Source organism: Rousettus aegyptiacus, unplaced genomic scaffold, assembly GCF_014176215.1.
Source record: "Rousettus aegyptiacus isolate mRouAeg1 unplaced genomic scaffold, mRouAeg1.p scaffold_m13_p_8, whole genome shotgun sequence".
Classification (NCBI taxonomy): Eukaryota; Metazoa; Chordata; class Mammalia; order Chiroptera; family Pteropodidae; genus Rousettus; species Rousettus aegyptiacus.
Window position 1 is genome coordinate 100,094,065 of NW_023416311.1, and position 14,355 is coordinate 100,108,419.

Below are 14,355 nucleotides of genomic sequence, written 5' to 3' on the forward strand. Positions count from 1 at the left end.
GCTGCAATTTTACAACAAAGTCATTTTCTATACTTATCACAATCACATGCATCTCATTCACTATTCAAAATGTGTGAACCCATTCAAATGAGAGATCCTTAGTCTTCACACTTCTTTTCAACTACTCTTAGCTCACAACAATAATAGAGTTGTTTGTATGATATATTATTGAGCTTTTTATTATTTGATTAAAGAAAACATGGCCATATAACATTCTAATGTTGAAATGTTATTTTTTATTACTTGTATAAGGTTGTGTAAGATGCATAATAACTGCAATCTTAATTTGGACATTAAAATAGAATAAAATATTATATGCCTGATAATTACATTTATTTTAAGTTATATAGTATAAATTTTATTATATACATCAAATAAATCTAACAAATAAAAGATAGGTAAATATGAAAAAGTATTTCATGAACATGATGGAGTGTCTTCATAAGATGAAAACTAAAACATGAATGATAGATAATTAATTTTTCAATCACAAAGGAATACGTGTTATGCAGTGAAAGTCTTAGAAAGACACCTGAAACAATGGGACACTAATTTCCTTGCTGTGGGTACAATTTAGCCTCATACCATGATTATAGCAGTAAAGTTAATGATCTCATTATGGTCATGCCAATATCTTTACGGTGCTATTAAATGGATAGCCTTATTCAAGGTGCATAAAAGGGAGCAGGTTTAAATAGATAAAAATGGTAATGTCTTCTGCCATTTAGAAATTTTACGTTGAAATGAACAGAAAGCATGATTGACTGTAATGGAAATAGATTAAAAAAATAATTGAATGAAAACACTTTTAAGCTTCACATTAAATATAGAATTATTTTGAGTATATAAAATGTTATTGAAATATAATTATAAATTAACATATAAAATAAAAATATCTAAAAGGATACATTAGATATTGTTTGGAAAGAATATTGTCAATTTGTGGTCTTACCTTTTCAAAACTGATATTAATCATGTAACAGCAATTTTGTGTAATAATCAAATCCACAATTGTTGGCTTGCCAGCTGAAATGTATGGTACATTGAAGGAGTATTTATTTCTCTCCTAGAGACACAAAACTCCTACTTAGTAAGGTGTTATTACAGGTTAAATTATGTCTGCAAAAAGGATATGTTGAATTTCTAACAATCAGTACCTATGAGTGTGGCTTTTCTGAAAATAGGGTTTTTGCAGGTGTAATCACCTTAAGATGAGATCATTAGAGTGGGCCCTAATCCAATGTGACTGATGTCTTTATAAGAAGAAGAAAAGATAGAGACACACAAGGAAAAGATAGCCATGAGACAATTGGAGTGATGCATTTGCAAGCCAAGTAACCCCAAGAGTTGCTAGCAAACTACCAGAAGCAAATAATAGAATGGGAAGATTTCATTCATAAAAATTTTAAAAAGAACATGGCCCTGCTGATACCTCGATTTCAGACTTCTAACCTCTAGAATTTTGAAGCAGTACATTTCTTTTGTTTTTAACCACACAGACTGTGATATTTGCCCTGGCAGCCCTAGGAAGTTAACGCAGGCATAGAACATTTGAAATGTATTCCCTGGCAATTATAGGGGCACTTGTCTGAAAAAGAAAACCAACTTGGTTTTGTATGAATTTCATGCATGCGCAGAGTTTCAGAATCTCAAATAGTATCTGAGGTCTTTGATAGCTTTCATATCAGAGGGAGGACTCAGAATTTTCAGGAGATAATTTAACCCTGCTTTTCTTATACTTCAGAAAGAATCACTTTCACTGCACTAAGAAAATATATATTAAAAATATAAATAATTCAGTTCAAATCAAACAGGTTGAACTCCCAAGCTTACTCAAAACTGTCATGCACCCTCTTGATCTACTCTGCTGTGATCACCACGCCTGTCTTTTTATCTCGAAGCTTCTGCAAAAATAAACCAAGCAGAGATCTTGTACTTCGAGGTGACCTATATCTTAAGTTCAAGAAAATATACCAGGATTTTGCATAAATTATGGCAGAATTAAAACTTGCATGAGCAAATTCATTTATACCATGAACATAATTCGAATGAGATTTCACCTTCATAGGTTTCAGAGTCTTTTCACAGAAATGCTCTTTCTATTCAAAAACTTAAATGTAACAACTGATTAATAATTTTATAGAATAACTGTTATATGTTTACATCTGATTATTTAAGTTAAGGAAACATAACACAATTCCCACTCTAACAACTCCAATTTAGTAGGTCATAGATAGCTAACAAATATGTGTTAAATATACTAAAAGTATCATTATAAGAGATTCACAGGACCAGGAATGTCTTAGATTTGTAAGCAATGGAGTGTAGGAGTCAATTCATACTAGCTTAGAGCTGATTATTAAATTCTCAGGAAGTATGCAAGGTGGGTGTTAAATGCAGCCATTATTAATCAGATATTTATAGCTATGATTATTAATTATATAAAACATCGGTATTAACATTAAAGATAATTCGTTTCTAATTTACTACATTTTGTTATTATCTATGTTTTTGAGGTTGTTTTGTATCTATTGCATCTATAAGGCAGAATTACTATATAATGGGGTGGTATTATACATCTCTTGCCAACTCTGTACACTGTTCAGTGATGTCAAAATGATAATTTGAAATCAACCACGCTGGGACTTACAGATCAGAAATTGGAAAACATTACTAACTCAGTTTTTGTTTTGTTTTGTTTTCCCTAGAGAGCCAGTTGTTAAACATTAATCAGCACCCCACTTTTCAAAGTGTACTGAATTTCTCAACTTCCATTGACATTGTTTATCACTTCCTCCTCTTAAAAATCTCTTTCTTCACTTAGCTTTCATGATATTTCACATCTTTAACTTTCTTTCTGTCTAGATGCTTCTTTATCACAGGCTACCAAAAACTTCAACTGTTTGCCTTAGTTCTAGCGTTTCTCTCTCATTCCACCCAGTGTAAGTAATTTTAAACATTCTTATGATCGTACGCTATTTATGTGCTGCTCACTTCCAAATTTCTGTCTTTGTCTCAAACTTCTGCTCTAAAATCCATTCAATCACATTATGGGTATTGGTAACTGACATTTTCTCATGTCATGTATATATTTATAGAATGATTTTGTTAAAATCACCTAGAGTGCTTATTAAAATTTTAAAAAATTAGACTCAATCTCCCAAATCACTGATGCAGTATTTCTGGGATTGGGTCTAAGAATACAGTTGTGCCATGGAAAACATAAGGGTTAGAGGCACCTAACATCCCCACAGAACTGAAAATCCATGTATCTCTTACCTGATAGCTCACTGTTGCCTGGAAACCTTACCAATAACATAAACAGTCAATGAACACATAATACATATAATAATACATGTATAACAATACATGTTATATGTATGATATCCTATATTCTTAGAATAAAGTAAGCTAGAGAAAAAAAAATGTTCTTAAACAATTATAAGGAAAGGACATTTACAGTACTTATTGAAAAAAATCTGTGGATAAGTGGCCCCATGCAGTTCAAACCCGTGTTGTTCAAGGATCAACTGTATTCATTTCTAACAAGTGGTCAGGTAATGCTGATGAGCCAGGGACCACGCTTTGAACAGTGCTTGTTTACAGATATTTTGAGCATATCATTTCTAAAATCTACCTGCTGGTTTATTCAGTTACCTAGGTACTCTCCTTTTATCCATCTCAGTAAATGTTAATAAACGTTCATTTTGTTGTTGTTGTTTTTCATCACTTCAGCTGGCATCATGCTGGTGCAAGCTTCCATCGACTTTCGATTGGGACAACTGCAAAGGCTACTTAACTGGTTGTTTTGCTTCTAATCGTCCCCAACAGCACTTCACATCACAGCCAACATAAATTTTGAAATATCAACATTGAATTTTTATTCATTACTTCCAAAGTTTCTCATTCTATCTTCAATAAGATCTACAGAGGTCTCCATATCCTCACCCTCGTTTACTCCCTCAAGTCTCATTTTCTTTTTCTCCTCCATTCTTTCACTTGAATTCCATAAAGCCCTTGGAACATGCCAATCATCCTTTCCCACTTAGGGTTTTCTCACAGACTGTCTCTTTTCTCTTTTTCTTGAGGTCTCATTAGTATCGACAGATTTTTCAAAGACAATTTTAAAATAAATGTAGATTATTCTTATATCAATACAACTTTAGTGATAAAAAAAAAAAGTTCCTGTTCTGTAAGGCAGAACTTACGTTTCATCTTAAAATGCAAATAGAGCTAGAAATTTAATGACGCTTCTTAATTTCTAATGGCTAAAATAAAGACAAATTCATATTTTTCTTTCCTACCACACCCAAGGACTGCAAGTTTTAATGAGAGAGAAGTGATATTCAAGGAGTAAATTGTGTGTAAGCAACTGCATTTTGTTTTCATTGAATATGCATTTAAGGATTTCCAAAAAGTGACATTTTTCATTTTTAACTTTTGCTTCATCTTTTAGTCCTATAATTATATGTCATATTAAAAATGTTAAATATCTTTCATATTTGGGGTAATGTAATAATTTTAAATACCAAGTGTTCATGAATTAATGAAAACTATAGTAACAATACCAAGTACTTAACCTTCTTTCAATATGCTCATATATAAATCCATGGTGGTAAGCACGTTTTCCAAGACTGGCAAATCAAACTTCATTAGCCAAGACAGGACAAGATTTTATTTGCAATAAGATGGAAACCATTTATAGATTTGAGACAAAAAATTACATCATGTAATTTTATGCTGTAAAGAATTATTCGATTAGCTGGAAATTACAAGGCAAGAATGAAGGCACAATGCCAAGTTAAGAAATTATTACAGTAGTCCAAGTGCAAGTTTCTAGGAGTACTGAGAAAGAGAGAAAATATGTTTTTAAATTGGAGTTGAAAAAATATACTAAAATGAAGGATAAGGAAAGATAAATAAATATAATCTTTATATTTTTGTCTCGAGTAACTGGAGGGTGTTCTTGTTAAGAATAGGCCTTGAATGAGCAGATTTTAGAGGATAGATACACATCTCTTTTTTGGTAATGGTAATTTTTAACTTTTCCTTGCTTATGAATGTGGAGATAGCAAATATAAATACAGTACCTGATGCATGGCAAGGACATGCTATATACTATGTGTACTTGGATGCTCAGTTGGCTTTGTAGAGCTAAAAATTGATGTAGAGAATGCTTGCAAAGTTATCATTTGCTGATTTCAAATGAGCTTTGAAAGAGTTTATTATAATTTTCAAGAGATGTCATAGAAATGATAATTGTGAAATGTCTCCAACCATTTTCTGTAATTAAAGAGGAAGTTGCTCATAAGGATGTTTGGTTCACTCTATTTTCAAGAAGTTAGTATGATTTTACTGTTTTATAGCCAGGCAGTTTTGTAGACCTTAGGAAAAAAAAAAAAAAAGATACATGAAATAATTAAGATAAAAAAAAAAAGAGAGAGAGGTTGTAAGTAAAATAAAACCAACACAGCCCTATTCAACGAACAAAAGGAATATGATAGTGTCCTCACGTGGCACTGATTCCTCTCCAGTCTGACACCGCCAATATTTTTAATTCTGCAGGAAGAATTTATATTTCATATTGTCTATTGCTCATTGAAATAACTAGGTCTGTTTAACCAATGCAAAATAGGTTTTCTTTCTGTTTAGCCGTTCCAGGATTTTCCTTCATTAATGAGCATAACACAGTGTTGAGTATAAAGTTAATTAAATTAGTTTCAAATTGCCTCATTTAAATAGAGCACTCAATTCACATTCAAAGTTATATTCCTATTATGTTTGTTTTATTTCAAAGTGAAAAGCAGAATTGGTCAGACACGCCCTGTAGTATTTGATGTTAGGATTCTGTAGACACCTAAGAACAATATTAATTTTGAAAAATATTTGTTCTCCGTGTGAAATCGATATGGCACTCCCACTCTTACAGTTCAGCAAAGAAACTACTTTGAACCTTCCCAAGATCTGCATGAACCTTCTGCCAAGGGAGTTAATGGAGTGAGAAATAAAAGGAGAAATGCTGTGTTGTGCTTCCTGTAAAGAGGCATATTCACACTGCATTCCAAATGAGGAGTTTCATATTTCTTTCACTTGTGTTTAAAAGGGGTACATAACGCTACTCAAGGATCCTGGGAAACTCCTGTTTGTTCTGTAAATGCTGTTTGTTTTCATCAAGCATTATATTGGATTTAATTATACAATAATAACCTTGAATGGTTCGTCCCATGATGCTTGAACAAAAAATTAATAAAGCAATTAATGTATTCAAAGCGTTATACATAAGACCAACTGGAAACCTTTGTTCTTTTTCTGTCTTTAGTTCTTTTTAAATTTTGCTTTCTGATCATACTTTTTGTTTCTTTTCTCTTATATGAGAACACGTGAGGTGAATAAGAATTCTTGTTGTGAAAATAACACAAGTGTACTTAGTCCTCAGTTGACATTTATTGAAAAAATGACCACCAGAGGCATTTATATAAACATGATTTGTCACGTCTCCCCATGATTTTATTGATACTAAAATAAATATCTTGAAAAAAGTATAGAAAATAGATATTCCTTGCATCCAAGATCAGCTTGTTTTCTTTTACATGTATATATTATATGCAATTATATTATAATTATAAGTGTTATATTATAATTTCAAGTATTACATTATAATTACATATTTTATATATATATATTATTTTTGAAACCTTTGCCCTGCAAAATGATTTTATAACTTTAAACATATCTTAGTGCTGCCTCATTCTACCATATTTGGAAACAAACAATCAAAAGGAGGTTTAAATTTATGCAGAAGATTAAGTCCACTCGCTATTGTTCTGCATTATTTAAATTATTTAATTGTATCACCATAATTTACCTAATAGACATTTTGGTTTATATTTCTATATAACTTAATCTCTGATCAATGATTTTTTAAGAAACCAAACACCATTATGGTTATCTGGTTCAGAATACACCTATTTTGTTTATTTTGGGGAGAGGTTAATGATTGATAAAGGACATTGAACATGCTGACATAAGTTATTCATTGAGTAATGTTGAAATTTGAAGATGTATTAAGGAACTTCATAGGACAAATGTAATGATTTGATTTTTTCTCTTTATTGAAATTTTATTACTTTCAAAATTTTTTAATTTTCTAATATCTGTCTATATCTTATAATATCATAATCTTTAATAAAATAACTTTATTGTAGATATGTTATAGCCAGTGGTAAACTTGTTCCTCAGGTATGTTATATGTTGTTGTTTTGTTTAATTTGTTGATTTAGTTTATCTTCAAAATTGGAAATGACAAGGGAAGTTGACGAGGTGGTGATAGTTTTCATTTGTTAGCCAATCATGAAAAGTTAGCTTGAAAAATCTTTATGAAACTAAATTAGAAAAATAATTTAATAAAAGATCAATTACATATATAGAATTACTAAATGATAATTTTAGCGATGATTTACATGCATACATTTTCTTTCAAGTGTTTGTTTTTTTTAAATATGGAAATGAAAAGTTTCCTTCCTATGTCACTATCTCTCCTAATATACTACAGCGTAATATTTTATATAATTCAAGATTTTTAAAATGAGATGACATTAGCCATGCATGAAGCTTGTTAAAATGTTAATTTGTAATTTAGTAAGCCTTGGTGTTGCTACTGAATGAGTGAAAAAGTTACTCTTTTTAATTATTCTTTAGACCTCCCTGTCAGTATATCTCTATTGACAAAAGTAACCAAACCATACTAGACTAACTTGCCTGACATATTTAATTACAGAGAATTATATCATGTAGGCTATTTGGGACAAATTGAATACAGAAGGGTAGTCCATGGTTGAAACACAAATATTAACACATAGGAAATGTATAGGCTAACATCTGGAATTAGAGTTCTACAGGAAGACTATGTCGTTCTTCCTCATAGTTACAGTGTTCAGTATTAGAAGAGAATAAGAATTACTGATGCATAGTAGAAGAGTACATATTGGAAAGTAAATTTAGTATGCTAATGGAAGGAAGGAATCTCTTGTGTGTAAGTTTGTGGTCAGCATTATTAATAGGAAACATGTTATTAGGCAGAACAGAACATCTCTTTTGGTGATAAATGGATATCGTTCATCTCAGTTCATTGACTATTTATATCTCGATATGGGTAGACCTAAGAAGTTACATTATTAAATTCTATTAAAACTTGATAAATTATTTCAGACTTTAAATATGTGTATATTATGAATATATTATAGATGGTCATGGTCTGAGTATAAACAATTTTTTTAAATGTACAATTTGAAAGAATAAATCAATTTATTGAATGGACATAACTATATTCAATAAACCCAATAGTTTGTTTCTGTTCTTGCTAAATTACATTCCATGTGCAATATTTGATTCTTTCTGGGTTCTTTCTAGATTTTACAAGCCAATGCATCAGGGAAGAACATGACTGTATCAGAAGGAAACCTTTTTGTCTCTTCATTTTTCTATGCGCTTATAAACATTCTATCTGAGTTATATGCAAGTAACCTCTTATGGTGGAGTTGAACAAATGTCAAAGCTTTTCAGTTTCGTTTTTGGTCAAAGGTAATGTAAATCCGTTATCCTCATTTTCTTAAATAAGCCTACTCAGGCAGTACTGGTAATAGTGTCCGTAAGATACTGGTTTAGAAACTTGGCACTTCATCTACTGGAAAGTATAAAAGTTTCAAAATGAGGTAGTCAGAGAGTTGGAGATTCAGAGAAAAAAAAAAATGAGCACTGATATAGTTAATTATAGACTCACAAACCTTGGAAGAGTAGCTCTGAAGCGACTGCTTGGAGAACTGACATGTGTCTCATGAACTTCCAAGACACAGCAGATATGTTGGATTCAAATTTAAATATTCCAGACTGAGAATTTTGGCCTGGTAATTGTCCCACAAACAGAGTAGAGGTTGCTTGAGTGGAGAGTGCCTGCTTACCCAGCGTTTCTGAGAGTAGAGGATAGTGAATGTTTCCAAGGACCCTTGAGAGAGAGACGCACCTGGATCATTTGAGGAAGGCTAGGAGACAACAGTGGAAATAAGCTAGAAGTATACTCTGAGATGCTGAGGGATACAAAATTGCTTTTAAATAACTAACAGATTTGTCTATGAAAGAACACATCTGGCACATAGAGGAAACCACAGGTAAGATATCCAGGCAATTTTAGAGTGGAGGAGGGCATGCTGAAGAATTAATTCAGTGCCACTTGAGAAGAAAAGCAAGCACAGAAAGCATTTGTGCCCACAGGGCACCAACGCTAAACCATCAGGACAGTGCCAATGTAGAGCTTTCCTTCCCTTCACTTATCTTTCCTCTAATTTTTATCCTCTCTCTATCTGTGGAGATAGTGAGGGAAATTTGGATGTAGGAAGAAAAAGGTTTAATTTAAACTTTTTTTGTGATTATTGTTTTTACACATGGCTTGATATGTTAATTGCAAAAAAAAAAGAGACTGAACTAAACTAAAATTTCTCTTGACTAAAGTAAGCAGAAGTTTTAATCACCAAAAAGAAATCAAAATACTCCTTGCGACATGCCCTAGATTTCATCCAAGTAGAAGGAAAAAATGAACTCCACCGAATGGGTGTACTTAGGCAATGTGGGGGTGCATTGGAGAAGAAAGTTATGTTCCGATTTTATCCTTGGTGCTCAGTTCGTTTATCCTGGTTATTAAGGCCAAAGTTAAAGCTCTTTTAGCCCTCATTCATTTATGTAGGAACGTTAGCATTTTGTAAAGTTCTTATCTATTAATTGTCCTAAACAAAGTTCGGTATTCTCAAGAAAGAATTTAAGACAGTTCTTTGTGTTACTTATAAATTGGTTGCTTTTTGTGCTACGTCTAAAAAAATTTCACAAAGTATTTGTGGCACATGCATCAAATCTTTTCCTTGCTTCCAAAGTGAATTTACATTTTTAGATTTAAAAAAAAATCTTTTGTTAATCCGGTTATCTTTTTAGAGAGGTTGTAGTGTTTCTGACTTACACTCCTTCTTTAAAAAGTATTTCTTATGTTAGATAATATAACATCTAAATATTAATTTTACAAAATAATTAGCCAAATCTTTTTTAGAATACTTAAGACTTAATATTTAAAAAATAATTTCTATTTGTTTATAAAAGAAAAAAAAACTTTTGTGATATACTGGGAACCAGAAAAATATTAGCAAAATGAGTTACTCTTAAAAGGAAGACATTCATTTCTTACATTCTTTCTGAAATGTCATTAACCTCTGTACTCTTCAGGTAATACATTTTATTTTTGTTTATGGCAGTTGATGCCCACATAGTACAGGACACAATTCTAAATTATTTTTTCCTTCCCTTGAAATTCTTTTCATACTGAAGAAAATAGTTGATAATATTCAGAATAATTTATTTAATTTGTAGTTACATAAACCATTATTTGAAATACTCCTCAAATGAAATTTGTTTTCATTGATGTTTAAAAGTCTCAAAATATACTCTGAGTTAAGCCACTGAAGTAAATGGAGCTTTGCAGAAATATAGGTTATTCTCATTTTACCCAAGTCATGTTTTTTGACTGAGAGATTAAAAGCTGTCCTCAACTCAGGTAAAAATATTATCTGAAGTTTTGCTAGAAAAAAATGTGAAAAAACTGTATGTCATCATCTACAACTTTGACAGATCTTTGTATCTTCAGAAACAGAGCAGGATGGCAAGTGACCTTTTTTCATTATTAAGTTCCATTGAAGAAAGTACAGTTTTTATAAATATGATAAATAACATGAATAATATTAGCTTAATCGTACAACTACAGGCTAGAACAAAACATGTCTTGAAGTATTCTTTTTTCTATGAAAATTAATGTTTTTACCTCATCGAAGTAGGAAAGGAGAAATAACATATATGGCGATTACATTCTAAGTGTGTGTGTATAGAGAAAAGTGGTTTGTTATTTTTACCTTTAGAATCAAAAACAGATTTAGAATACAATCATTCTAAACCCTTCAGTTTATAATTTATGCCTGCTTAACTTGCATCAGTCAGAGGTTGCATTTATTTTCTAAGAACTAGCGATTAATGCATATAACCTAAGTGGAATACATATAACTTGGCTTTGTGCAACATATTTGTATCACAGATCATGACAATTTGAGAATATATTTTAAATAAAATAAAAGGATGGAATCAAATCCTTTTATATTTTCTGGTTCATGTTGCGGAAATGGAAAGGATTAAGAAAGCTGCAAGTGTTCCCTAAAAGTCTTACATTCACAATGTCACTTTTTTTGATAATTGTCACCTGAAATTTCTTAAGTATCAACTCTTATACATAATTGGTATGGTACTTTTTATTTTCATGATGGTTATAAGCATTAACAAATCCCTCAGTCTCATTTTATGTATGACACCCTAGGCCTTGGACTTAAACAATTAGTTATTAATTACCAAGGTTTCCTTGAACCTTCTCCACGAGATGATTCATAAATGTATGACCTAATGAAATGTTAGTATTGGTGCGTTAGCCTATGGAGAAAGTCCAAGTGGGAAACAAATCACAGGAAAATCATTTGAAATTCCAGATCTTTAGCTAGACTTCTGTTTCAAATGAAAAGGTTGCATCTGTAGGTATGCATAGACTCTAACAGAACTTTTTCACTAAATTTGTCTTTGAATGCATGAGCATTGCTTCAATAGAGTGAAGGAATCTGATGAATATGTTTGTTCTGCCTACGTGAATATGAATTAAAGCTGGCCTATCCAGTGCCTATGTCGTTACTAGACATTGAAGAGAAAGATATTATCTCATCTACAGTGTTGATATAAATTGTTTGGGGAACTGTTTACATCTTAACTAACTGCAACATGATTAGACGTGTGATTGAGTTACCTTAGATGTACCCACTTTTGGAACCAGGAGTGCTCTTTAAAGTTGGGATGAAAAGCCGATTTTCCTTCAATTCTCTTCAACGACTTCCAGGCAGTCAAGGGTAATCTGTGGTAAGACTCCAGACTCCTTGTCCATTCTCAAGACATCCTGTTTACCAATTTACTGTGGATCATCCTCACGACCTCTCTCCCAGTGGATGGCTACATATGGAGTGTTATCTTTATGCTGAGTCACCTGATTATACACAAGCATTAGCACAGTGATGTTAACAGAATAAAAAACAGGAAGATCACAGAAAATATCTAGCGTCACAATGAGGGATAAATATAGGTTACTGAGACCTTGATCAGAATTGTACCTCATAGTATTCAGCTTTCCAATTTAAAATGTAAAATTATATAAGCAAAAAGTGTAAGTAAGCGAAGGGTGACAAAGTATGTGTAAGTAAAAGGTGACAAAATGTGTAAGACGAAGGAACAGTTAGCAAGACCAGTGCTAAAGGGTAGTAATAGTATATATTTTGGCCCTTTCTTTGATATACTAGTGTGGCTTTCTCCACTGAAACAGTCTTTTATAATTTAATGAATAAAGATAACAATACAATCATAAATAACAAACTATGAGAAGAATTAAATGACATTTTAAATATAGCCAGTCAGTTGGTCACTTAGTTTCATTAAAAATAGATGTTTCTGTTTTCAAACTTCCTGGGAGAAAGGTTGTCTTACATGTCTCTCTACAGCCATAAACTAAGCTTTTAAAGATTTTATCACTAACCAGCATCCATAAATAAAAATATTTCTATGTCCAATATTGTAGTCATTCTCAAACTCTTTATATGCTGACTAAAAAATCAAACATCGCTTTTTAAAGCAGTTCAGAGTCATATTTGAAATCATAGAAAACACAACATAATTACTTGAGTTCGAAATCATATTTGGAAAGGCAGAAAATAGTCCTGATCCTCTAAGAAGATACACAGGAAAAATACAAAGGTGACAGACAGTTAAGTCACTGACTTTTGAACGTATATCTAAATCATAATTATTTTTTTAAACAAGCCTGAATTTGAATACCAACTATCAAATAACTATCTTAACTTTGAACAAATTATCTAAAATTAGAAAGACCAATTTTCAGAGTGATAATTATTATATGAAGCATTTTTTCACAATTAATTTCCTGATAATACAAAATGTTTGAGCTCATAGTGTTGTTTTGATTATGAGATTGTGAGTGAAACCACAGCTATAATAAATCATCTTTTATCATAATAGCTGTGATTTTATTCACTATGACAGACAAGTTGATTTCTTAGAACCTTAAATTAGGTGGTAGTTATCATCATTTAAACTAATCTGCTGATAATATTCTGGAGAAATGAAAGGGTGTATTGAAATATTTTAGGAAACATTTTTAAAATATTTTTTTTTATTACAGCAGTGATGAATATCCATGGTTTCAAATTAATAGCTGGACTTTTATTTCTATTCCTTTAAATTCCTCTTTCTTCATTATTTTGGGTTACACTGAATGAAAAAAATGAAACATAAAAATATACATATACTTATGATTTTACTAACAATTATGTGTGTGCTTGTTAATAAATGGAGGAACATAAAAAGTATGTTCGGTTGAAATTATTAAAAAAATGGAATGTTTTACAAATTAACGCCATTATCCAGTTTTAGGTGAATGCAATCAAAATCCCCAATTAAAGGACTAGAATAATGTAAAAAAACATTTTAAGAAATCTTGTAGATTTTTAAGCATGTGACTTCGCCACATTCCTCTTATTCTAGCAACTGTATGTCTGGTGCATACAAAAAAATTGCTGTCAATGAAATATTATACAAATTAACTTCTGGAACATATTTTCACATAAATATATCAGCTTATCAAATTATTTATTGATTTATTTTTACTTTTTTAGGCGAGGCAACCCTTGGTTTGACCTCACAGATTGCAAGGACCTTGTCAGCATACAAACACTTATTTATTTTTTATTTTTATTTTTTTTACACTACAGTATCTGGTCTTCCTGGGCGGTCTCCCATCCAAGTACTAACCAGGCCTGACTCTGCTTAGCTTCTGAGATCAGACGGGATCAGATTTGTTCAGGGTAGCATGGCTATAGACTAGCTTATTATATTTAAAACAAGCTCTCCAACAACAACAAAAAATTGCTCTCAAATACCTCTCAAAGGTACATGAAAAATCAAAAGCAAAATAATTAAATGTACATATATATATATTCACAAAGATTTACAGGTATATTTTGGAGTAGGTGGCAGATATCAATTCAGTCCCATAATGAATAGGAGACCCAATGGATATATTCGTGCTCTTTTTGTCCTGCATAAAAGCATATGGCCAGGGGGTAAAGCATCATCTAAAATTCAGCCTATGCCCTACTCACCAGGACTTGCATTATTGTGGTTGCACCCACCAAAATGAAACAGTTTTCTAAGGGACCTTGTTTA

General features: G+C 31.6%; 1 protein-coding gene and 1 pseudogene across 6 annotated transcripts in view; one reads left to right on the forward strand and one right to left on the reverse strand.

Annotated features, from left to right (window-relative positions):
• The window catches only part of CDH12 (cadherin 12), an 812,943-nt gene that overhangs the window by 315,738 nt on the left and 482,850 nt on the right, over positions 1-14,355 (forward strand). The window lies entirely within an intron of this gene.
• Positions 13,893-14,011, reverse strand: LOC118607382 (annotated as a pseudogene).